The sequence below is a fragment of the Pelmatolapia mariae genome, linkage group LG10_11, assembly GCF_036321145.2.
Source record: "Pelmatolapia mariae isolate MD_Pm_ZW linkage group LG10_11, Pm_UMD_F_2, whole genome shotgun sequence".
NCBI lineage: Eukaryota > Metazoa > Chordata > Actinopteri > Cichliformes > Cichlidae > Pelmatolapia > Pelmatolapia mariae.
The window spans coordinates 29837119-29864302 of NC_086236.1; the positions used below are offsets into that span (position 1 = coordinate 29837119).

The 27184-nt window shown below is 41.1% G+C and overlaps 1 protein-coding gene and 1 long non-coding RNA gene across 4 annotated transcripts in view; one reads left to right on the forward strand and one right to left on the reverse strand.

The window, feature by feature from the left end:
* Positions 1-27184, reverse strand: part of grik2 (glutamate receptor, ionotropic, kainate 2) — a 348416-nt gene that overhangs the window by 261113 nt on the left and 60119 nt on the right. The gene's annotated exons all lie outside the window — the stretch shown is intronic.
* On the forward strand, positions 7017-8841 carry LOC134636961 (uncharacterized). The gene is made up of 3 exons (XR_010095041.1): positions 7017-7074; positions 7413-7489; positions 8802-8841. It is a non-coding gene; the product is annotated as an uncharacterized LOC134636961 (long non-coding RNA).

Below are 27184 nucleotides of genomic sequence, written 5' to 3' on the forward strand. Positions count from 1 at the left end.
GGACATAAAGATATAGAAATTAAGCAGAATAAGTGATAGAGGATAAAAGCAAAGAGAAAGAAAATCCTCCAGTAAAGCCATTTATAAATGAGAGTTTAGAATTGGGATTCGTTTTCAAAATGTTTCTTTTCCAAACGTCTCAATATAACTTCATCAGTTTCCTGGGATCACAGTGGAGCTTTCCTCTTTAACAGTCATAACTCAGCAAGAAATCCTGTTTGTGTTCATCATCAGTGTCATGCATTAAAGTTTTCTTTGCATAGATTTAGTTGTGCTATACTCACAGTATATTCTCTTTGTATCGTTCCAGTAAGTCAGCAAACATGATATATCGATCACAGTAATGCATGAGCTAACTACGTAACTAGTGCTATGTTACAGTGTTGCCCAGTGCTGCTGTTTGTGGTCAAAACACATTTTAAGACTATGCTGACACTTTAGTCCTGTTGTTGTATTTGGTTGGTGGTTAGAATGAGAGTAAAGGCAGACATGATGCCACTTACAGGCATCATGTACACAGACTGTATCTAATACATGTGGAGAATCTAAGGATTTTAAGATTGTTGAAGGCAGATGTAATGATGTAATGTAGAAGATAATACAAGCATAAAAATAACATTATTCCTGTGTTACATATTCTATCTTTTAAAAAGCTAAAAGAAGCCACTTTGTATATTCGAGTTTGTTTTTTCAGTGTCACTGTTGTTACATTTGCTCTTTTATGACCATCTCAATGTGTCTGGGTTTGTGATGCTTCTTTGGTGGAATCTGTACACATGTGCAGACTGTTATGAAGCTCATCTTAAATTGATCCAGCGTGGCGATGTTACAGCCTAACTACCAAAATGTTTCTAGATCGTGTTTTGCGGGGTAACCTGTTTGTCACTGTTAGTCACGATGTCTGCTGATCTCCTAAAAACTCAGTAACCAAGAGAAGACATTACATTTTACATTTTAAATTACATTTTAAAGATGCTAAAGAAGCACCTTGGAAGCTTTATGTGTGTGTGTGTGTGTGTGTGTGTGTGTGTGTGTGTGTGTGTGTGTGTGTGTGTGTTCCTGTCTAGCTGTCTTTGTGAGGACCGAAATCTGCATTGTACTATACTTGTGAGAACCAACAGTCACTTGTGAGGACACACACACCGGTCCTCACAAGTTTGAAGCCTTTTTGAGGCTCAAAATGTGGTTTTAGTGTCAGGGTTACAATTAGGATATGGGTAGGTTTAGGGTCAGGGTTAGGCATTCATTTTTAATGGTTAGAGTAAGGGTAAGGGGCTAAGGAAAGCATTATGTCAATGAAGGTCCTCACTAAGATAGCTGAACGTGTGTGTGTCTCTGTGTGTGTGTGTGTGTGTGTGTGTGTGTGTGTGTGTGTGTGTGTGTGTGTGTGTGTGTGTGTGTGTCAGGAGCAATCCTTTAAAGTCATGCTGCTTTATCCACAGCAGTGTAGTTGTGATCAGTCAAGAGCGAAATCAATCAACAGCGTCTTTACTGATCCCAACGGTCCGTGCACAGGAAAGCCAGCAGGCAGGATACTCATTGAAAATTAAACATGCACGATCCAAACAGATTAATCAGAGTGAGTATGGAAAGATTCACAACGACTGTCTCAGGAACTCACTCAGGTAAACCTGGCTGTTCACAAATAATATTTCCATTGTCTCCACACAAAATACAAAATTACCCACAACTACTTAATTATCATCTCTGTGTTAATTATAATTCATATATTTTAAAATATATATTTAACTTGAAAAGAAAATATCTTCATTTTGTATTAAAGGCAATCATTGTCTTTAAAATACTAAAAATCTGCAACTTGTTTGCTACAAAACATTATTTAGCTTTGAATAGACTGATTGTCATTTCTGCTACATTGAAATAAATTTGTCTCTTGAATGGGAATTCTTATTGTTGTTGTTGTTGTTGTTGTTGTTGTTGTTGTGATCTCAGATGCTTTCACTGTGCAGACAAGGATAACTGTGAACTAACTTCCATCTTATTCGATTCATATTTACAAAAGATCACCACGTCTTTGGTTATGTCCAGACATTTCTGAAGAGAATGTTATGGCTTTGTGTTAACATCACTGTTAAGCTCAAATATGTGGGTATGTGTTCAACCAGTGACCTAAATGTGATATGTTCTAAAGAACAATGTTGCACCAGTATCTCCGTCAGTTTTATTTTCATCCTACAAATAATACTTTATAACCAAAGCAGAGGTAAAGTAACTGTTAAATACTATTCTCACTTTATTATTATTTGTTCTCACTTTAAAAATAAGGAACACAAATACATGGGTTGGTGTGTTTTTTTTGTTACTGATAAATTGCAAATATTGTAATGTTTGCATTTTTTTTTTACTTCACTCAAAATGTGTCTTGAATTTACATGGAAACCTTAGTTTTTTTAATCTAATTATATCTCTAATGACTTTGTGGTACTCCTGAGGTGTCTGTTTGTAACAAGAATCTGCATCATTCTAACCAAAGCTGAGCTGCCCTGGACTACACAGAGTCCCTGCTGACACAAAGACTCAATAACAACTGTGTTTAATCCATTAAGTTACTGTGCTCCCTTTGTGGACACGCGTCTCGTAAGCATCAAAACCATTCCCACCTTTTTCCAGAAGCCATTAATGATTAATTACGATACTGCCAGTAGCACTAAATCCAGAGTCATCTTTACAAGACTAAAGAAGAGTCAGACATTGATTAGGAATATTAACTTTAGCAAAAATGTTTACTTCTTTTTCAGATGCCCTGGTCAGGAGTCAAACCCCGACCTGTACTTCCAAAGGCGAGTAGTGTTACCACGGTCCTGTAGACTAACCAGCGTCTCTGTTCCACGGTGGTTATCAGTGATAGTCAGAGTTTACACAGATTCAATCTGTGCTGTATTAAACTTGATTGTTAACTGAACACCTCGTTCACAGTCAGTGTTTCATAAAAAAAGCTCCTTTTAACAACTGTGTTGTGTTTCTTTGTTTTCTAAAAACACTTGTTTTTCTACTTTCATCTCAATTTTCTTTAAAAAAAAAAAAGACATAAATAATCTTCCTTCAGCTCATCATTTCTGTGGAGTGAAAATTATTTATGAGGAAAACTGTGCTGACTTCCTCCACCCACTCTCTGCACCTCAGCTGCTGACAGTTTGATGGTGATCAGCATCAGAGCATCAGTGCTGCAGAACGGGAAGTGTAGCATGACGAGCTCCGAGAACATGTTCCATCTTTATCACAGCTGAGCCTCTGCTGTAGTGGACGTGGTTGGGGAGGGAGGTACTGAGAGTGGGAGGGGTGTGGATGTGGGTGCAAGTGGGCAGGAGGAGGCCTGATGGAGGCAATAAAGGAACATTCTCTGTGATTCATGAGTGTGAGTGGAGACAAAATCCTCCCTCTTTTAAACCAACTACACTGTAAAATGTAATTCTAGATGTTTGTTATTTCAACATATTATTCTATATCAGTTTGACGATAGATGACTGAAGTTGTTGTTATAACATAGAGTTACAAGTTAAAAACGTCCCAATTACACCAAAAAAAGCTAACTTGAAAACTCATGTCCAGCTAAATCAGAAACTTATGTGAACTTGACAATGTGGGGAAGTTGAGCACAGCAGGATTCAAAACTGTCCCACGTGACTGCTATCGAGGTGCATCATGGGGAATTGGCGGTTAACGACATGCTCACTTTACTTGGACGTTTTCTAATCGTCTTCTTTGGAATATGCTTTCAAGGTGAGTAACATTGGTTATAACTATAAGGAAAGAGAGCTACAAAAGTTGGAACATGTTTTGAATTTATGGCATGATGTGTGTTTTTCTCTTTTAGCGAAATGTTTGCTTTAGCTAATGTAACTTTAGCCAACAAGGTCCAGCTTGTGTGTCATGACCAAACTTGACCTAATAAACTGACATATGGCCTTTTTTATGGTTTTAATGTGGCACTGACCAAATCACAAGTATTGTGCCGCTAGCTTTAAGGTTGTGCACTCAACCACTGTTGCGATATTAGCAAGCTAACTCAGCTAATTAATAAAGCTTATTTCATATTGTCTCTGTACTTGTAAATTTCTTTCAAGTTCACAGGCTGTTGTATTTTGGTGGAAGTTCATTTTGGCAATATTTCCAATAACTGGCTGGGTTCAAAAAGAACATTTTGGCAGGACTCCGATGCTTGTTGTCATCTGTTTACCCCTATGTAATCACTTAAGTTGTTATTAACTAGTGATGCGCGAATCATGAACGAATCGTTCAATACTCGAGAATCACTTTACTGACTCATGAATCATGATTCACAAGCCCAACTGACTCACTGACTCATCCCTGTTGCTGTTAGCAGCAATATATCTAGCTTATAATTAAAATTGTGGAGAAAAACACAACATCCAGTATCTTAACAAAAACATTTCTGCTCTGAACTGGAAGAAAAAACCCTGAGTAGAAGCTCACATCAAGACAATAGCTCCTCGGTTCACAGTAGCATCGCTCTGCTAACATGCTAACAGCACATTTGAGCTACTCACCCCCTCCTTTCCTGTGCTGAATCGTAGAGCCAGCGAGTCACTCAGGACTCGCTAACCCCCTCCTTTCCTGTGCTGAATCATAGAGCCAGCGAGTCACTCAGGACTCGCTCACCCCCTCCCTCCTGTGCTGAATCATAGAGCCAGCGAGTCACTCAGGACTCGCTAACCCCCTCCCTCCTGTGCTGAATCGTAGAGCCAGCGAGTCACTCAGGACTCGCTCACCCCCTCCCTCCTGTGCTGAATCATAGAGCCAGCGAGTCACTCAGGACTCGCTAACCCCCTCCTTTCCTGTGCTGAATCATAGAGCCAGCGAGTCACTCAGGACTCGCTCACCCCCTCCCTCCTGTGCTGAATCATAGAGCCAGCGAGTCACTCAGGACTCGCTAACCCCCTCCCTCCTGTGCTGAATCGTAGAGCCAGCGAGTCACTCAGGACTCGCTCACCCCCTCCCTCCTGTGCTGAATCGTAGAGCCAGCGAGTCACTCAGGACTCGCTAACCCCTCCCTCCTGTGCTGAATCATAGAGCCAGCGAGTCACTCAGGACTCGCTAACCCCCTCCCTCCTGTGCTGAATCATAGAGCCAGCGAGTCACTCAGGACTCGCTAACCCCCTCCCTCCTGTGCTGAATCATAGAGCGAACGAATCACTCACTCACTCACCCCCTCCCTCCGGGCTCACAGCTTCTTCTTCTTGGTTGGCAACCAATGTTAAGGCGCATTACCGCCCCCTGGCTCATGGCTCAGTGGACATTTAGATGAGAAAATATATACTTGACACATTTAAGGAAAATACTAATAAAATAAAAATAAACAAGATAAATGTTCCCTTTAGACATTTTTTTGCTCTTTTTTGCTTTATAAAATTGTTGTTTTCTTTTAGAATCACTCATCTTAGCAGTAGGATTTACATGAAAAGAGAAAAGAAATTAAGTTTGAGTGAAAATGTACATTTTTTGCACTCTCTGGTCAACTGACTCAGTGAATCAAATGACTCAAAAAACCCGATTCACTTTGGTGAGTGACTCATTAAAACTCGATTCAGTAAAAAGAATCAAATTTACCATCACTATTATTAACTGCTGCATGCTAAGCTGCAAGAGTGCACTGAGGACTGAGACAAAATATGGTCTACAAACCAGCATTATATTAGTTTTTATCAGATAGTCCTCCAGTGTGTTTATTTTTTGCTTTAATTCTATTGTGCAGTTATTTGTTACCCTGAAATGCTTTATGCTTAACAACAGCTCACCATTTTAACTTATTTTTGAACTCTTGTGATCAGTATGACTAGATTGTGTGAGTTTCCATACTAAAAGAGCTGTAGTGATAAAATAATTGGCATCAGAGACACTGATTTTTGGCATGGTATACTGCAGTTTTTTTGTTTTTTGTTTTTTGCATAATTGACCTTTTAATTAAACTGCATTCTCTGTATTGTAACAAAACTAACATTGTTTATATGTCAGAAAATTAGCAAACATGAATAAATGGCGAAAACAATATAATTATAACATATATTTTTATTTTACTTATTTTAGGTCTGTGAAGCCAAACTTGATGCTGGGGATTTATTTTTGTCAGTGGAGTCAAATGGTAAGTTACAATTTGTGCATTTTGTCATACTGGAAACACCTCAGATTATATTGTAACTTAATAGCTCTGTAGAACAAATGATATAAAGATTGTAGTGTCAGGGTACTTCTTAAGAAGTAATATGGCACTATTGATGATCACATGCAGGTGGCATAAACTAAATATTCAGATGTGTTACCAACAAATGATTCATTAACAAAAGCAATGGAGCAGACTGTTTAGGTTCTTGTGGTTGTAATAACATCCATAACTGCAGGTTTGTCATTAATTTATTTTCACAGGTCTGTCTTTGTCATTTAAATGAGGTGGACTTGCAAACTTTGCGCTCTTTGGGGTAAATTGCTGTCCACTACATATACACAGAATGTGCACAGTATTTCAGATCTAAAAAGGGAGTATGTAATGGACTTGCTGGCTTTAATGTAAAAAGCCTGTTGTGTAACTTTAATGAGGCAGTTGGACTAAAACAGTATTGCTCATCAAGGTAAACATCTGAGGAATAAGGAAACTGTTACTTGTCCTTTTACTCAGTGTTCTTTTAATCGCACATTTACTAAAGTTTTACATCACATAAGTCATTTTCACAATCATTCTACTTTAAAAGATTTCAAGACTGAGCTTATTGTATCTGAACTTCCTTGTTTGCTGAACGGCAGGTAAAGTGCATCTTTTTGTTTGTTTGCTTTTGTGTGTTTGTGTTTTCTCTAATGGGCCTCAGATGACCGTTTGCTTAAATTTGGGTCTCAAAGAATCTTTTTTTAATTCTGCCTGTACTCTCCACCCCTCTTCTTCTGTTGCTCAGGTTGAAGCAGAATTTGCCCGTCTTACATCTGTTGACCTGAAAGGGTTCCTTTTTGCTGTGCTTGAGCATTATGGAGAGGTTCGTGGAGCTGTACAAAATCAAGAGCGGCATAGAAGGGCTAACTAGGCTCATAAAATGCTTCAATGATGATGTAAGTGTTCAACTGCAAAATGTTTTCCTTTGTTTAAGTTTTAGGTTATCCAGTTCAACTGATGAACTCATTGAAAGAAAGCTGATAAGTAAAGTCTGTGATCATATTTCACAACCGGACATTTAGTGTGGTAACTTTTACAGAATCTGTGTATATTGGTGGTAGGTTGGATATCATATTCTACTTGAATGTCCTGATAAGCCTGATTCAAAATCTCCAATGATAATCATATATTGATGGAATTATGTATCAAAAAGCTGTGAATTTGGAGCTGTCTACATGCTTCATAAACACTGTTTAAAAAGTGTTTTTGTTTTCTTTTTGACTTCTTTGACCAGAGCCCTACACAAAGGAAGAGGACAGAGGACCTCATTTTCTAAAGGAAGATCCCTCACACACTTTCAAGACTGTGAAGGTTAGCATTGTTTCTTTTAGTAAATTTAATAATGACAGCACCACAGTGGATTTTAAATTAAACATGTGGCATCTATGAAACAATAGATGCCACATGATAACATGTGTACTTTTTCCTCACCAAATGTATTATTACAAGATCTTTGACACTGGATTTGGTCTGGGTTTCAGAGAAACTAACTGGCCAGCTAGCATTGATATTATTAGTGTCTTGTGTTTATTCATGTCTTCACCAGGGTCTTTGACATTTCACTGCTGTGCTGTTCACTTCAGCTTTACGTTTGATTTCTCACATTGTATATTGTAATGGCAGAGATATTAGGATATTTAAGGGGCTGCAGTGGCTGCTACAGCTGTGGGGGGCAATACTTTGGTGAAATGTCCTGGACCCTGGAAAAGAGACTGTGTAGACTGGGTAAGCAATTAAAGGTTACTGGCCGAGAGTCATTGGGCAGCTGGGTAAAGGTGGATGTTGATATTCAGTGCCAATTATGCAACCTGTTCAGCCATGTCTATATGCTCTTTTTTCATGCTGTTAATATAGGGGGAAAAAAATAAACTTTAATCAATAAACCAATTAAAGAAGCATTGTCTATGGAGCCACAATCTGATCCTGTAGTGTAGCTGCAGTTTGCACATTTCATGTATTCTCAGCCAGATTTGGTTTAGAGCACAGCCAATATTTAGCATAAGTAGACTTAAATTCACACACTGGTGATGGCAAGCTACATTGTAGCCACAGCCGCCCTGGGGCGCACTGACAGAGGCGAGGCTGCCGGACACTGGCACCACCGGGCCCTCTGACCACCACCAGTAGGCAACAGGTGAAGTGTCTTGCCCAAGGACACAACGACTGAAACTGTGGGAGCCAGGGCTCGAACCGGCAACCTTCCGATTATAAGACGAACTGTCAACTCTTGAGCCACGATTCAGTCATCCACCCATGTGTGTGAATGACTGAATGTGTAAAGCACTTTGGAGTCCTTAGGGGACTAGTAAAGCGCTATACAAATACAGGCCATTTACCATTTAAATTGAAAATTTTGTTTGAATTCTGCAATTGAAGACATGCTCAGTTATTTATGAACATGGTCTTTGTTTAAAGCAAGAAATGGATTTGTAACATGGGGGTGCATATCTCATTCTGAAAAAACTTTAACAACTAATAAGTGTTACCCAAAGCCAATCACCATCATCCAAAGCATCAGTATGGCTTCTTCTTTGGAAAGACATGAATTCTTAAGCACAAGGGATATTGTGTAATTGTAATTGTGTAATTTTTGTTTTTTTTTTGTCTTTGAACCCTTTTATAGCCGACAGGTATTGAAGACACGTTTTCTAAGAGGATGAAAGTTGCATTGTGATGGTGAAAGAAGAAGACATCATCGATGTGTTGGTTGTCCTTGAGGCGGTAGTAATCCTGTCTAATCTGAGGGATGTCTCAAGTGCCATTTCCATGCTGATGGGCCTTCTTTTTGCCCTCAACATAGACTATCCAAAGGAACTTAAGGACATCTTTGAAGATTCATTCAGAACATCCTAATGAACATTGGTGGAAGGCAGTGCATCTCACTAGTGCATGGTCTAAGAAACAGACTCTTGCAGAAAGCCATGCAGAACTGTAATTGTATGATCCTTAGTGTTAAGGACAGTTTTTATTTTACTGTTTGTTTTTTTTATTCTTGCAAGTTCTCATTCTCACTTTTGTATGTCACTAAATGACTACACTTTACATTCCAGATTAGACAATTACTCATTTGTTCATGGTTTAAGAAACTTATGTGAACAACAATATAATGGTGGACTCTGCACATGCTTATCTCATGCAAGTCAGTAGTTTTTCCTTTGTTTTGCAATTGAGCAGACTCAAACTAATGTTTCTGAAATATCCATATTATCAAATGTTTCAGAAGCATGCACTCATTTTCAGAGATATTGGTTCTGTGGAATTTGTTGCAATTGTAAACGAAGACAAATACAAGAGTTTGATGTCTTAGTTGTTATAAACTGATCTTTACTGTCACTTATCAAAGGTTTTGTACTATTTTAATATTTCACGTTTTATGCTAACAGGTGTGACTGAGCACAATGAAGTTTAAAAATTTTGCAAATGTAAAGAATAACTTTTCTAAAATAGCAAGTGTCCCGTTGATACATTACATTAATGCAGACTTTATGTTGTTACTTCACAAGAATCACTACTGCTCCTAGAGTATTGGTCAGAATTTCATCTTCACCCAAACTGGGCTCAAGACCAAGTTCAAATTTATTGTTTCACAGGGAGCAACCTTTGAGTTTTGATGGATTGTGAGCCTGATGAGCTACGTCACTGATTTTTCTGTTTCTCAGATGACTAAGATGGCACAATAAATGGTGAATGTTGGGTGCTCATTAGTAATTGTGTTGTCATGTTCTTAAAACAAACTTTCTGTATGAAATGATCAGATAGACTTTAATGGAATCTGTGGGTTTTTATTTTTTTTTCTGTAAACAACAGAAAATTAATTTAAAGGAATGTAGATATTTAAACCTGAGATCTAAGATAAACCTAACAGGTAGTTTTGCTGAAATGGATGTTAGAAAGCTAAAAAAAAAAAAAAAACTTAAGATGTTTAATACACATTTTTCTTTACATCCAGTCAATCAACTCTGATAATTAAAATGAAACTGATACCTTAAGGAGCTCAGTTAATTAATAAACTTAAATCAACTTAGCTAACAGATTATGTTAGTTAAGCTAAAATAGATTCCTAAGTTAAAAGAACTACTAAAGTATTTGAATTAACTAAAAAACCCAAGTCAACTGAACTAGGACAAGAGTTTAAACAATAGAATATTTTAATTTAGCTGAAAGGGTTTTCCCAAGTAAAAATGACAATTAAAGGAGTTGAACTGACTAACAAATCTCAGTCAACTAAACTAAGACAAAAGTTTAGACAACATGTGATTTTTCATTAAGATAACAATTGGTTGTGTTATAAGAACAAACTCTATTTCTTGACTTAACTTAAAATTTTAAGGCAGCCCTGTACCTGATATTTTTAAGTTGAAACAACAAGTTATATTTTACAGTGTAAGGATCGTTCCTGTGAGACCAGCACACTTTCTAATCTGTATGTTACGATGCTCAGTGTTGAATTCTTTGTGAGCTCAGTGGTGTCAGTGCTGGACTGAATATCATGTAATAGAAACAGTTTATGTGCTTATATATCGAGGAAAGGCTGAATGGGACTGACAAGAGTTAATATTTGAGAAGTTACTAATTTGAGACTACTCCATCACGAATGTAACCAATAATAGGAGGTTAGAGATAAGCTGATAATTATTATGTGCAGCAGGATCCAAATTTTTATTTTTCAAGATGGGTTTAACACGTGCAGTCTTTAATGATCCGAGGAGCACACCACAGAACAGCTGATCATTTTCAGAAGCTCAGAGCTCAGCTGCTGCTTTGGGTTTTTAAAGACTGCTGTGGGACATGTATGTAGACAGCAGGTACAAGGGTTAGGATGCAACTCTGTTTGTTTAAGGGTTTGTAATCAATGGCAATAAATCAGCAAACAAAGCTGGACTATTGTTAATTTTTTAATGGATAATATCAGAGAAATGGGACTGTCTGACTCTATGTAAGTTAAAGATGTAAATATGGAGACTCTCTTTAAAAGTGTGTTATGATAAACACTCAGCTCGTCTGACGTTTATCTTTTGATTTGCTACCACTGTAACATTTCTCCGTGCTGTTTACCACAAACAGTTTTCACCTCGACAGGTGCAAAATCGCCAAGATCCCTGAGAATGAGTCCAAACCATGAGCCGGTTGTGCACAGACAACAAAGTTATATCAGGTATGGCTTCCATAAATGAAGTTTTTATGGTTTTACAGTTCTCCAGCTGCAAAGTAACCTTAGTTTTTGCTGTTCATTATTTCACTGCTACAATGACAATAAATATTCAGATTCTGTTGAAATACATCTTTGTCATAGTTTAAATCTGTTTGTGAGTCGTCAAATATTAAACACTGCTAAGGGTTTAAGGCAGGCTGACATTTATGAACAATCTGATAAAAGTTAGACTGGTCGTATGTGCCGACTTTGCTACATCACTTTGTCCAAAAAGATTTCTGAGTCACATCAATTTTTTGGAGTTGCAAACACATATTTCTAAGAATTATACTCTACTTACTCCTTCATAGCAACATGTTTTGTTATGTTTTGATTAAATACTGTGCCTGTAAGACCTTCTTCAGGTAAAATTGTGCAAGCATGTTTTATTGAATCAAACACTAACCCGTGGTTTCATGCTGAAAGTGAGTGTAATCATAAAAACAGGATTATAAATGCAACGCTTTGGGCCAAGATGACTTCTTTCTAAATCATAATGGTCATAATGGTGTACTCTTCCAGCGACTGGAGCATGATGAATTAACTTTATATATGTATTATATATAATATATAACTTATTGTATTCAGTTCAGTTCATTTAATTTTATATAGTGCCAACTCACACTAACTGTCAGGCCTGGGCGCTTCACTGTAGGATGTAGTTCCTACAATATAAAAGAAATAAAAACAGAAAATGTGGAGTCTTATATTGTTTTAATGTGATTAATCCTCTTTTTCATTCTGCATTCATGTTTTGTGCGCCTGTGCAAATCCTGCAGAGACACCGAGTTTCTTTCACTAAACAGTATCATCATTATTCAGCGGTCTGTTTGTACTGAACACTTTGTACCTTTTTATATAAGATCAACAGCAGAAGGCTTTCTGTACTTCAGGGAGCTGTCTGCAGCAGTACAGGGAGACAGAGCGAGAAGACTGAAGACGTTTTCACGCAGTGAGCCGCTGGAGAATTGCAACTAGGTTGTGTTTATTCTGTCATCTCTCCTTTATTCAGCTCCGTCTTCTCATCCTGTTACCTTCCTGCACTTTGTTTTTCTCTCCCTACCACTCATCTTTTCCTCTGACATCCTACGAGCAAGGATTACTATAAAAGATATAAGTGTGCGATGTGTAATTTTCCTCTCTTTCTTCTAATAGAAAACCTTAGGAATGCTCTTCTCGGCACTTTCACAAATGTCAGTGCTTCTCCACCATTGTCGAGCACTTGCACAGACACAAAATGTCACCGTCTCTCTTCAGTCACAGTCTTTGCGAACTGCTCTCATCTTGAAATGTCAATGGGCAAACCATAATGAGAGGAAGCAGATTCTTGGAAGGCAGACAGCACAGCCCGCTGCAATCCATTATATAGATCTGTAAAGATCTACTGTGGTGTGTTGGTTTCCCAGGACAGAAAAACTCACAAACCTGTGACCCGAACAACCACACAGGCCTCACTCATCTGTATACTAAAGAAAATAATTGAATTTCACACATTTAATGGGAACACTGAAGCTGTGCAGTCGTGCAATATAATGCTGTGTTTAAAGGACAGGCAGACAACACAGCTTTATTTTGCTTAACAGTCCAACCTCGTCCATATGCACAGTTAGCTAAGTGCGTCTGTGCTGAGTTAGGCATCCAGTCAATCCAAAGGAGCAGCTCTTAGTCTGCAAGAAAATACAGCCTCCTAACAGCACAGGATGTAAATCCGATCTTTTCTCTCCTTTTCCTCTTTTCCTGTTTGTTTAACGATAACATCAGCTGACCAGTACAAGTTTTCCTTCTGTTTCTAATGAGCAGCTTTGTTTTTCATTGATTTTCTGTGTTCAGACAAGTGTGCGATATCGTCTCACGTAAAAGGGAAACGAGGGAGATGATGGGTCAGAAGTCCGTTCCCTCGAGGCGATTTGTTCCCACATACAGCCTGATACATTCTGACCCACTCATTGTGATGTAATCCTGGTCTGAGATCAGTCAGGGCTCCGGTGAAATATGGAGTAGCCTCAGTAGGCTAATTGATTTAGCTAAATAGGAAACTACTGCGTGTGTACAGACACAGCCTTTTTTTACTCGTTCTGATCAACTAATAACTTATTAACTAACAACTAATAATCCTGACGGCTCGGATGAAGACGTGTCTGTGGAGACGTGTCACAGTGGCAGTCGCTCTGCCTGTGAAAGGAGGGTTTCCTCTGAGCGCTTTAGTTTCAAGGACTGTAGGTGTTACTGGTCATTAACACTAGAAAAGCATTTCTCTCATTGTGACAGTGCATGAATTAATACAAAGAACTTCACCAGAAGTCTGTAGCGTATCAACCCTACAGATATAAATTTGTGTATAAGTGACCCGTGATAGACACAGTGATTTGATGCGCTGTTAATAAGACAGCTTTAAGCTGGATCATAAATATAGCTTTAGCTTCACAACAAGCAGCACTGTCCATAATAGAGAAATTAAGGTTTGATGTAGCTGATAAATAAAAAGGACCAGGAACAGCGTGATGGATGGTTGGTATTAGCCCATTTTTTTACAGATGATTTGCAAGAATACAAAGTGAAAAGTGAATTCTTTCCCTCTCATACACATGCTATAAATCTTTCCTGGAGGAATGTACACAGAGAGAAAAAATGAGAGAAGGAAAAGGAAGTCCTCTGCTTATATCATCGTTGGAATAATTCTGCTCACATCCATCATGCACTCGGTTCATTTTTCAGAGAATACTGGGCAACACCTATTTATTATAGAAAATATTTTTAAAAGTGGAAAGGAAGACATTGAAACTGGGCACTTTAATAGAGACACGCAGCGTGACTTTTCATTTTTTCCTCCTGTGTGAAGTGTACAGACAGAAATGGGTGGAGAGGAACGCAACATGCTTTAGAGATAATGAGAAAACAAAAGGCAAGAAATTCTATTTTCTGCAGGGAAAGCAGCACTTTCAACTGTGCATTTATTTATAATGTCATAAAAAAAGATCATTCAGATTGTGTTGGAAGCAGGGACAGCGCACTGATAACACAGCAAACAGCAGGCCTGGCTTTTTAAACAAATCTCTCAGCCCTGTATTGTTCAGCCAGAGTGGCTCTCGAGGTCACACTGTGAGTACACTGAATAAGACTGCAGGTGAGCTGGTGGCATCAAACTGACATGTTTAGCTGCTGAGCCCCTGCCCCTGCTTTATTAAAGCTTTAGTATGGAAACGTGCTGGCAACTTCACCTCTGAGTCTTATGTCTGAGTCACGTACAACAGCCACAGTGGAAATCTTAATTGTTTGATCTCATAATTGTTGCATCAGCATGTGAACTGAATGAGTCCATCCATACAGTCATACATATGACAGAAAGACTGTAAAGACTATTTATAATAAAAACACAAGCCAGTTTACTTAAGCATCAATATGAGTCATGAACAAGGATTTCCTGAAAATCTGACAATGAGCTGCTGATGGGAGTGTTAATAGTTGAACTGCATATACCAAAAACTGAAGCCTTTCCATACTTAGTATTGTATCTTGATGATGTTCCAAGATGGCGCCGCGTATGGATGCCCTGGTGCTTCAGTGCGTTACTTCTGTTTTGTTTTTGTGCATAACTTGTGTGTCTGGGCACTCCTCTGGATATTCTTACACCAGAGAAGAGCTTCTTAACTACAGGACTACAACACCTGTGGATTTACTTCCAATATTTGTCGCATCTGCGGCAGATTTACTGCAGACTTTGATCAGGAAAGTGAGACGCCGAAGGAGAGGAAAGCGAGCCGGCGCACTCGTGCGCCTGAGGAGACGCGGACTGCGAACTGCTCTTCCTGGGATCTTCCTTTCCAACGTACGCTCACTCAGGAATAAGATGGACGAGCTGGCCCTGATGAGAAGCATGAACAGAGATTTTGCCTCCTCCTGTGTCTTATGTTTTACGGAGTCGTGGCTCTGTGAGGACATCCCGGACTGCGCGCTCAAGCTGGAGGGTTTTCATCTGCTGCGCGCGGACCAGCAGGCCTCGCTCTCTGGTAAGACCACAGGTGGAGGTGTCTGCTTCTACATTAATAGTGGCTGGTGCACAGATGTAACAGTGATTGCTCAGCACTGCTCTTCCTCTCTGGAATACCTTTTTATTCACTGCAAACCGTTTTATTCTCCGCGGGAGTTTGCTTCATTCATCTTGGCTGCTGTTTACATCCCGCCAGATGCGGATGTGCAGGCAGCTCAGTGCGCACTCGCGGAGCAGATACTGCACATGGAGCGGACATTCCCGGACTCCCTCATTATTGCTCTTGGGGACTTTAACAAAGCCAATCTGAGCCAAGAGCTTCCCAAATACAAGCAGTATATTAAATGCCCGACCAGAGAGGAGAGGACATTGGACCACTGCTACAGCACGATCAGCGGGGCCTATCGCGCGGTGCCCCGCGCTTCACTCGGACTTTCTGACCACGTCATGGTGCACCTGATCCCCACGTACAGACAGAGGCTGAAGCTCTCCAAACCTGTCGTGAGGACTAAAAAACTGTGGAGCAACGAGGCTGTGGAGGAGCTTCGCATGTGTTTGGAGTCCACAGACTGGGACACAATGAAGGCTGCTTCTAACAGCTTGGACGAGTTTACGGACACTGTCACCTCCTATATCCACTTCTGTGAGGACAGCATTGTGCCATAACGCACCAGGGTGAGTTATAACAATGACAAACCCTGGTTTACTCCTAAACTCAAAAAGCTGTGGCTGGAAAAGAGAAAGGCGTTCAGAAGCGGAGACAGGGACTGCTACAGAGAGGCCAAGTACAGGTTCACTAAAGAAGTGGACATTGCTAAACATCAGCACTCTGAGAAGATGCAGCAGCAGATCTCAGAGAATGACTCTGTGTGGAAAAGTTTTAGGAATATCACCAACTACAAGCCTAAAACCGCCCACTCCACTGATGACTTGCTCTTGGCCAACACCCTTAACGACTTTTACTGCCGTTTTGACGAGCCATCAAGCAGCCTTCACACCTCCAACGGCCCCAACAATAGAGACACTTTGGACACTCATTCCCCCACCTCTCCCCCCTCCATAGAGCCATCACCACCATCGAACACTTCACCTACAACACCTCCCTCCACACCCCACACCAAGGAGGATTTCACACCACCTTCTCCCACCACTACTCTTCATATTCATGAAGCAGATGTGAGGAAGCAGTTTAAGAGTCTGAATGTTCGAAAAGCTCCTGGCCCAGACGGTGTGTCTCCTGCCACCCTCAGACACTTTGCAAACGAGCTGGCCCCAGTGTTTTCTGGCATTTTCAATTCCTCACTGCAGGCATGTCATGTGCCTGTCTGCTTCAAGTCCTCTACCATAATCCCTGTCCCCAAGAAACCAAGGATCACTGGACTAAATGACTACAGACCTGCGGCTCTGACATCTGTGGTCATGAAGTCATTTGAGCGCCTGGTTCTCTCCTACCTCAAGACCCTCACGGCCCCCCTCCTGGACCCCCTGCAGTTTGCATACAGAGCCAACAGGTCTGTAGACGACGCTGTCAACATGGCTCTACACTTCATCCTGCAGCATCTGGACTCCCCAGGAACCTACGCCAGGATCCTGTTTGTGGACTTCAGCTCTGCCTTCAACACCATCCTTCCAGACCATCTCCAAGGCAAGCTTTCCCAGATGAATGTGCCTGATCCCATCTGCTGGTGGATCACTGACTTCCTGACGGACAGGAAGCAGCATGTGAGGCTGGGAAAGAATGTCTCGGACTCCCGGACCATCAGCACCAGCTCCCCTCAGGGCTGTGTTCTTTCTCCTCTGCTCTTCTCCCTGTACACCAACTGCTGCACCTCCACCCACCAGTCTGTCAAGCTAATCAAGTTTGCAGATGACACCACCGTTATTGGACTCATTTCCGACGGGGATGAGTCTGCCTACAGGAGGGAGGTTGAATGTCTGGTGTCTTGGTGCAGCCACAACAACCTGGTGCTGAATGCCCAGAAGACAGTGGAGATTATTGTGGACATCAGGAAGCACACAGCCTCTCTCCCCCCCATCATCCTGACTGACACCCTCATCACCTCTGTGGACTCATTCCGCTTCCTGGGTACCACCATCACCCAGGACCTGAAGTTGGAGCCCACCATCACCTCTGTCATAAAGAAAGCTCAGCAGAGGATGTACTTCCTGAGGCAGCTGAAGAAATTCAACCTGCCAACACGGACGATGATGCAATTCTACACTGCAATCATCGAGTCCATCCTCACCTCCTCCATCACCGTGTTGTATGCTGGAGCCACTATCAGGGACAAACAGAGACTACAGCGTGTTGTGCGCTCTGCTGAGAAGGTGATTGGCTGCAAACTCCCATCTCTGCAGGACCTGTACACCTCAAGGACACTGGGGCGTGCAGCTCGGATCACAGCTGACCCTTCTCACCCTGGACACAGTCTGTTTGACCTGCTCCGGTCCATTCGCACCAGAACCTCTCGCCACAAGAACAGTTTCTTCCTCTCTGCTGTTGGACTCATGAACAATAACCATATGACTGTTCCCACCACTAACACATGACCCTACACTGTGTTCACTGCATCATTTCATGTTTGGCACTGATCACCACCTGCACTCATGTATATATCCATCTACTTAGCACTTTTAATTCTTTAATTCTTATTTTTATGTCTAAGCGTTATATGACAGTATGTTTGCACTAAGTACCGCAGCAATTTCCTAATGTTGTAAACCTGCTCAACATTTGGCAATAAAACCCTTTCTGATTCTGATCTTCTGAATGAGACAGATTTCATGTTCATGTCAATGTATTTCAGCATCTGGTTAGTCTGGATGTTTGAGTGTGTGAGTAAATGAATGGTGTCTTTAAAAGAGTACGTGTTGAATCCATCCTCTTATCTTTGTCCGGAGCCCAGCTACTGTAGGGCGAGAAGCAGGTACACCCTGCTGCAAGGCTAACACAAACACAGTCACACCTCTGGGCAAGTTAGAGTTACCAGTTACCCTAACCCCACTAACTGCATGTTAGTGGGAGAACCCCTGCAAACTCCACACAGAAAGAACCCGGCCTGGTGGTGGAATCGAACTCAGGACCTTGCTGTAGGGCAGCAGTGCTAACCACTGTGCCACCGTGCTGCGGATGAATGTCAGAAATAATCTGGTGTCAACATAACAGCCCCAGGTCAGCGCCTCAGTTTTACCGGCCAATGTAGATTTTTAAAGGCCAGCACAAAAAATAATATTTATAGCTTTTTAAATATCAGTAAAGTTTTGTTAATATTTGATTGTATTTATTGTATTTGACTTTAAATCTGAAAAATAATGTCACAAAAGCCTTGAAATATGATGTAGTACACCCGCTGGCCAACATTTAGACTTCCTGCTGCAGGTATCAACCCTCAGCTGCCTCACTTATGGTATCAGCCTGGTTAACAGCTCGTCTGCATAATGTAATGTAACATCTGTAGCTTAACTGTAGCAAAAACTGACTTGAAAGTTGACTTTTCTTCATGCTGGATTTTGTTGATGGTTTGAACATTAAACTATGACATCATCATCATCACTGCTGCTGGGAGCTGCGTGGCTTTAATATTGTCATACTTTTATTCACATATGTTTCTCCTGCAAGTCTATTTTAGTCCGAAGTGTGGGTGAAACATGTCTGTCTACATGGTGAGTGCCACAGTGACTCTGTGAATCTTCTGTGTGATTCTGTTTATTTACACTCTGGCCTACAACCATTCACAAACTTCATGAATGAATTTTCTGACAGTTCAGTTCCTGCTTAGGCACTGAGATCTTTTACTACTTATTCTGCTGCTGACAAAGACACAAATGTAATTTTGTGGTTTAGTTGACACGCGTCCAACTAAACCAAAATGATGGTCCAAGAACAGAACAGAGCACTCTCTAGTGTCCGGGTCATTTCACCTTCTAACTTTAATGATCCGCCTCAACGGGGGGCTAATCCAAACAAAACCTTACAGTAACATCATCACCAACACAGCTCGGATTAACATCGACATGTTCTTTAGAATATTACCATGTCTGCTTCATCATCATCCTGCAAATGCAATGTTATGTTATTTATTTGCATTCATTTCACATGCCAACTCACTTGGTCTTCAGCCAGGACGTTGGATCAACTACATGAACTAAATATGGAAAAAAGGATTTGAAGAAAACACCGTAGGCATCACGAGATTTACATGTTACTTAATCTGCTCAGAAAAGACATCTACACGTTTGACTTTACAGAGCTGTGATATCACAGTCCTGAGATTCATGTGTTACCCAAAAAACAAACAAACAAACAAAAGTCTAAAAAAAATCTAGCTTAACTCTGTTACTATCTAGCAAATCACCAGCCACACATCCAGGGTCAGACTTAATTCTGTTTCCTTCAAGGAGACAATAATAGATGCTGAGATGTGATGGACTGCAGATCGGGAAAGGTGCCAGCACACAGGGATTCATCGTGAAATGTAGACGTTCAGATACTTCACTTTACATTGTTGATGCAAAGGAACAGAGAAGTGTATGGAGCAGATCACATCATTACATTAATAAATATCAAGCTGGAATGAAACATTCACACATAATATTATTAAAAATCTATTCATTATTATTGATTCTAATATTATAAGCTGTTGAGTAATAAGTTATTTTTTATGTGATTCAAAGCAGACGAGTCTGATGCTGACAGAAGGCCTAAGCCACATACAGATGTTACAGACACTGAGGATGAACATGTCATTAATAAAAAAGACAGGAGTGTAGGACAGTAAAAATAAATGTTTGTAATTTCTTACACAACTACAAAACTCCCCCAAACAAACAGGGTGGTCATGTGTGAAGAGGAAACGGGCGTCACTCCATCAATGCAAGAAAAAAACACATCATGTCAAGGAACTTCAAACTGGATCTACCGTCTCACACCACTGACACAATCCAGTGAGAAGTTGTAACAGTATGAATGAAGAAAACAGCTATTGTGCATTACAGTTACAGCAGAGAGTGAGAGCTAATTATAGAATAGAATAGAATAGAATAGAATAGAATAGAATAGAATAGCACTTTGTACATGTGCAATGAAATTGTGGGTGCTTCACACCAACTGTTTGGATAGACAACAAAAGGTTGTAAAAGTAAGTGATACTGAATAGAAAAACCTGGAGAAACTACAACAAATGGGTTAGGTGGAGTTAAAAAGTCTTATTGCAGTGGGGACAAAGGAACTCTTAAGCTGTTCAGATTAACAACACACTCAGAGGAGCCATCTACCTCTGCTGCCTCTCTGCCCAGCACAGCTTTCAGGTTCTTCTCTGTTCCTTATGTGAGTCCAGCCTCCTGAGCTGGATTTTTTCACCAGGTTGTTCGGGTGTTTTTGTCTGTCAGTCTGCACCCGTAACACACAACAGCATTAAAAAAGCACTGGGCACCACACTGTGATGAATATCATAACATGATAAGTATTGAACACATCACCAATTTTCTATCCATCCATCCATTTTCTCCCACTTATCCTGGGCCAGGCCGCAGGGACAGCAGCCTAAGCAGATAAGCCCAGACTCTCCCCAGTCACTGCCTCCAGCTTTCAATCCAATTGTATTTATACAGCGCCAAATCACAACAACAGTCGCCTCAAGGTACTTTATATTGTAAGGTAGACCCTGTAATAATACATACAGAGAAAAACCCAACAATCATATGACCCCCTATGAGCAAGCACTTTGGGGACAGTGGGAAGGAAAAACTCCCTTTTAACAGGAAGAAACCTCCGACAGAACCAGGCTCAGGGAGGTTGAAAAGCCTTCAGTTAATTCAATCTGCTCTCTCTTTCTAGTCCCTGTCAGGACTCTTGCTGCAGCATTTTGGATTAACTGAAGGCTTTTCAGGGAGTTTTTAGGACTTCCTGATAATAATGAATATGTGCATTGAAGGACATGTCCTGGTCAAAAATGACTCCAAGGTTCCTCACAGTGTTACTGGAGGCCAAGGTAATGCCATCCAGAGTAAGAATCTGGTTAGATACCATATTTCTAAGATTTTCAGGGCCGAGTACAATAACCTCAGTTTGATCTGAATTAAGAAGCAGAAAGTTAGCAGCCATCCAGCTCTTTATGTCTTTAAGACATTCCTGCAGTTTAACTCATTGGTGTGTGTTACCTGGCTTCATGGACAGATAGAGCTGGGTGTCATCAGCATAGCAGTGAAAATGTATGCTATGTCTTCTAATGATGCTGCCTAAGGGAAGCATGTATAATGTAAACAGAATTGGTCCTAGCACTGAACCCTGTGGAACTCCATAATTAACCTCAGTGTGAAGAGGACTCTCCATTTACATGAACAAACTGGAGTCTATTAGATAGATATGATACAAACCACTGCAGTGCAGTACCTGTAATACCTACAGCGTGCTCTAATCGCTCTAATAGGATATTATGGTCGACAGTATGGAACGCTGCACTGAGGTCTAGCAGGACAAGCACAGAGATGAGTCCACTGTCAGAGGCCATAAGAAGATCATTTGTAACCTTCACTAAAGCTGTTTCTGTGCTGTGATGAGCTCTGAAACCTGACTGAAACTCTTCAAATAAGCCATTCCTCTGCAGATGATCTGTTAGCTGTTTGACAACTACTCTTTCAAGGATGTTTGATATGAAAGGAAGGTTGGAGATTGGCCTGTAATTAGCTAAGACAGCTGGGTCTAGAGATGCTTTTTAAGTAAAGGTTTAACTACAGCCAGCTTGAAGGCCTGTGGTACATAGCCGATTATTAGAGATAGGTTGATCATATTTAAGATTGAAGCATTAATTAATGGCAGGACTTCTTTGATGATACTTACAGTTTCACTTAAATGTAAGTATCATTACACCAAGTGTTTTAGGTCCAAAATCACTAAATAGGATTGTAATTAAATCAGTCTCCAGCAGCCTATCTCATATCTCCTTTTCTCCATGGTCTTTAGCACAACTAGAAGTACATATGAATAATTTCTCAACATTTTTTCATTTCAAAACAGTCACAGCTGAACACTATTAATGCCTTTTACTCCTTTCTTTAAAAAATCCCCCATCAGCACCTTTAGCTTTCCTCACCAACCACACAGCACCACATCTTTGTCTGTCAAAAGGTTTCAAATCTTTCTTTGAACTCATATCTACCATACAGTGATAGACATAATTAAATTCTTATTTCATTGCTTGTCTCCTGAGTTCCCAGCACCAGGCTCCTGTATGACGACACATAATGTTATCATCCACAGGTGATTTATGTCAGTCCTGAAGCCATGCCATTATTCACAGTTACAGCTATGAACACTGTCCCCTCTCATCTTGCTTCCTATTTTCCCCCTCAGTGTTTAACTCTCTCCTTCTGTAGGACGTCCGTAGGAGTGTCTGTGCTTGTGTGAAGGCAGACATGATCCATTGTGGTCAAATAATACATTAAGAGAAATTTCCAAATGAGTCATTGCAGGTGGAGAACAGCTTTCCCTTTGGGCAGACTGAAGCATCTGTTATGACAAGCAAACCATAATCTCAGCTTTCCCTGGAAGAATTAGGAGTCATCCCCGTCACGCACACACTCTAGCGAACATCTCCTCCATCTCTGACACTTTTGTCCCTGCTGGTTCTTCCTCCTCTGAAACATCCACTTCTTCCCCCCGTTGCCCCACCTCTTCCTCATTCCCACAATCCGCTATCTCACAGCACCTGTCACCTTCCATCGTTCATCTTCTCTTCACATCTCCAAAATACAGCTCTAAAAGGAGGGAAAAGGGAAAAGTTCAGAGGACCCTTTTGTGTGTGTGTGGGAGTGGGGGGGGGGGGGGGGGGCTGAGTGAAAAAGAAAAAATGAGCAAAAGAGAGCGAGTGCCTCAGGCAGGAATGTTGAGATAATGGTTTCATTTGGAGAGATTGTGATGAGGTGCTTGAAGGGAAAATCCCTTTGGATGGTTGGGTGAGCTACGTCTCTCTTTTCATCTCTGTGCCGTTGGATCACGCTGTCCTTAAAGCCATGAGAACATTGGACCCTCTGCCTTTAACTAACCCTGACAGCCCAGCTATGGGGAGAGGAAAGCTGCCCTACACAGCCGTGTGCCTCCGGGCTCCTTTTAAACATGAAAGACTCACATTTGCAGTCAAGCACACATATAAAAGGCATAAAAGCCCAGAAATAAGTCAATCAGCAATCAAAGGTAATATTTTTCATCTAAAGCCAGAACATTAAAAGCATTAATGTCCAATTTGGCACCATGTTAAAATGCTGAGAGGGAACATGGGCTTTTTTATTAGTGGCTCCTGACTGGATATCCAAAGAGGCAGAGAAACAAGCAGAGACAGAAACACTTCATAAATATTCATAACGCCTTTTAAAAGTTGTAATCATTTTTCCTTTTATGCATAATGTAGCTTATTTATTTCACACATTACCATGCATTTGGAGGAAATTGTTCCCCATTTGAGGGAACTTGTGTCTCTGACCATAGTTGCTGGGACACAGAGCCAGCTGCCAGCTGGGGAATACGTGCAAATGCTCCAGTAGATTTTGATGTGTTGCACATGTTAAGCTGTTTGCAATTAATTATTTCTAGAAATTCAAAATAATGGAGGTGGTAGTTTGGCGAGCCATGTCACAGTGCCGGTTCACCAGGACATCGTACCTGATATTTATCTCCAATCACGATCAGTGCTGAAAACCAGCAGCATTTAAGTCACACCCGCATGTGTCTGCAGCTCGGACACAAGCATTTCACTACATGCTGCACTGTGTATGTGACAAATACAATTTGAATTTGAATTTCACCCTTCCCTGAAATCAACACTAATTCATCTCTTTAAATCATTTCATCCGCTCGCAGCGTTTCAACAGTTACAACAGAACTGTCTCTTCCTTCACAATATACATTTAGAAACATTGATTTAAATAATATTACAAAATGATTTTTATAATATATATATATAAACTGAATAGCTGCTAAAAGACAGGTTGTCAATTCAGAACCCACATGTATGTTTTAATAATCAAAGATGATTTTACGGAGGCTAAGACAGCCTGAATCTGTCATTTAATGTAAGCATGATGCATTTTATTTAAAAGTTTAATAGTGCATTTATGGACATTGTAATGAAGCTCTATACAAAATACCAGCTTTAAAAACAACCAGTGCTTTGAGCTGCTTTATAATCACTGCACTACAGCTGTTATCAGACCTTTGAAAATGACTGTTATTGTGTTCATGGACTAAATTAATGTTCCCTTCATTTTTGAGTGAATACATTTTAAACCTCTAGTCCTTAAAAAGAGGAGACTTTAAACAAAGTTAAAGCATTTCATGTGTGGGGTAAATCCTCATCAATACTCCAGTTTAATAAGATATCTTTACTCTTATTTATGATCTCCTTTAATGTCATCAGTCTGTCAACTGCTCAAGAAACGTCTTGATTTTAATATACAGTGCATTTAAACAGTGTTCACAGTGCTTCTTGTCCCACGTTATGTCATGTTAAAGCCTTCTTACAAAATTGACACACATTTTTCACCTCTAAATGCTACACACAACAGCTCACAAACAGTCTCAAACAGAGGTGCAGAGTACTCTTAAGCAGGTTATCATTATGAATGTTCCTGTATATTCATCTTTCCCTTGACCCTGACAATAAATATCTTCACAGTGGGACACTGCCACCACCATTTTCCACAGTAGAGTTGGTATTGGTGAGGTGATGCACTGTGACACGACATCAAGGCCAGAAACTTCAGTCTTTGTTTCATCAGAGCAGAGAATTGTTTCTCATGTCATGGGTCAGAAGCCTTTTACTGAATGGCTTTCATTTTGCCCCGTTACCACAAAGAGCACATTGGTGGAGTGCTACAGAAATGGTTGTTCTTCTGGAAGGTGCTCTTGTCTTCTGTCAGAGTAACAATTAGTTCTTGGTCACCTCCCTAACTAAACCCTTTCTATCCCAGTGGTTCCAAACGTCTCCCTTTACAAATGATCGAAGCTGCTCAGTGGCTCAGTGGGACCTACAGCAAGTCCTTGGACAGCGCAGTCTGTGCAAACACTGGCACAGGCCCAGGACCAGCTCTGCCTCCCACATGAGTTACCAACAACACCTGCTGAGGTCCAGTTTCACCGTGCACACTCCACACTAACACAACTCTGCTTCCATTACACCCCCGCATGGATCCAGCCACTTCCACTTTCATCGGCATGCTCAGTACATGCAGCAGGGTGTGTACTCAAATACACACTCTCTCTCCTAATAGCCAGATTAACACTTTGATAGCATGTGCACACACTTCCCAAACAGAACATGTGCAAAGCTGTGGAAACACACAACATGGTGTGAATGCTAACGGTGGGAATATAGTGGAAATATTTCTCACTTGGTGTGTTTAATGCAAGTTCCTCAAATAGCAAAGTGTGAGAAAAATGTGGCATGAATATCTACAGGTAGTACAACCACAGCCAGCCAAGGCGCCACAGAGAGGGAGGAGCTTCGGCAGGAAGGTTCAAGGTTCAAGGTTCAAGGTTCTTTATTTGTCACATGCATAGTTATACAAGTATAACACACAGTGAAATGCAACCTGACAAGCTCCTCGACGTGTGCAAAAAAAAAAGGGGGGGGGGGGGTAGAGGAAGAACATTATATATATAGTATATACATTAGGTGAATGTGCAGTAGCAGCAAGCAGGTGAATTCTGTACACCAAGTGAATTAAATAAGAATAGACAATCTGACTATTTTACAGAAGACAATATAAACATATTTAAAATTAAAGGAATTTGAAATGTACATTGTGCCTGGGTTTAGAGTGTCTGGAAGAGAGTCCTGTCTCAGTCACTTATGGATGATGTGAGAGGGCGGGTGTGTGTGTGTGTGTGTGTGTGGGGGGGGTTTGGTTTAGGGCCCGGATGGCTTGGGGATAGAAGCTCCTCTTGAGTCTCTCTGTCCTTGCCCGGATGATGTGGAACCTTCTACCAGATTGCAGAAGTTGGAACAGTTTGTTGCCAGGATGGGACGGGTCCTTCAGTATCTGCGTTGCTCTAGTCCAGCATCTCCTGGTGTAGGTGTCCTGAAGCGGGGGGAGAGCAATCCTGCAGCAGCGTTCTGCTGTACGGATCACTCTCTGGAGAGCTTTTTGGTCCTTCACACAGCTGTTCCCAAACCACGATGTCATTTTCTGTGTGAGGATGCTCTCCACAGCGCCTGTATAGAAGATCCTGAGGATCTTTGGAGAGACCCTGAACTTCCTCAGTTGTCGTAGGTGGTACAGGCGCTGCCTAGCCTTTTTGGTCTGGACCTGAATGTGGGCAGACCATGTCAGGTCTGAGGAGATGTGGACGCCAAGATACTTAAAGGACTGCACCCTCTCCACTGGAGCTCCATTGATGATAATGGGCTTGTAGTCTCTGTGCTGACTCCTTCTGAAGTCCACCACCAGCTCCTTGGTCTTGCCGACGTTCAGCTGGAGGTGATTGTCCTGGCACCATGATGCCAGATTCTTCACTTTGTCCATGTAGGCCGCCTCATCGCTGTTGGAGATGGCACCCAACACCACTGTGTCGTCAGCAAACTTCACAATGGTGTTGGAGCCGTGGGTGGTCACACAGTCTGAAGTGTAGAGGGAGTAGAGCAGTGGCGAGAGGACACACCCCTGTGGTGCTCCTGTGTTGATGGTGATGCTGTCGGAGACACACCTACCCACCCTCACCACCTGAGTTCTGCCAGTGAGGAAGTCCAACACCCACGCACACAGACGGCTGTTGAGTCCCAGATCCCTCAGCTTTGTGAACAGTCTGCTGGGCACTATTGTGTTAAACGCTGAA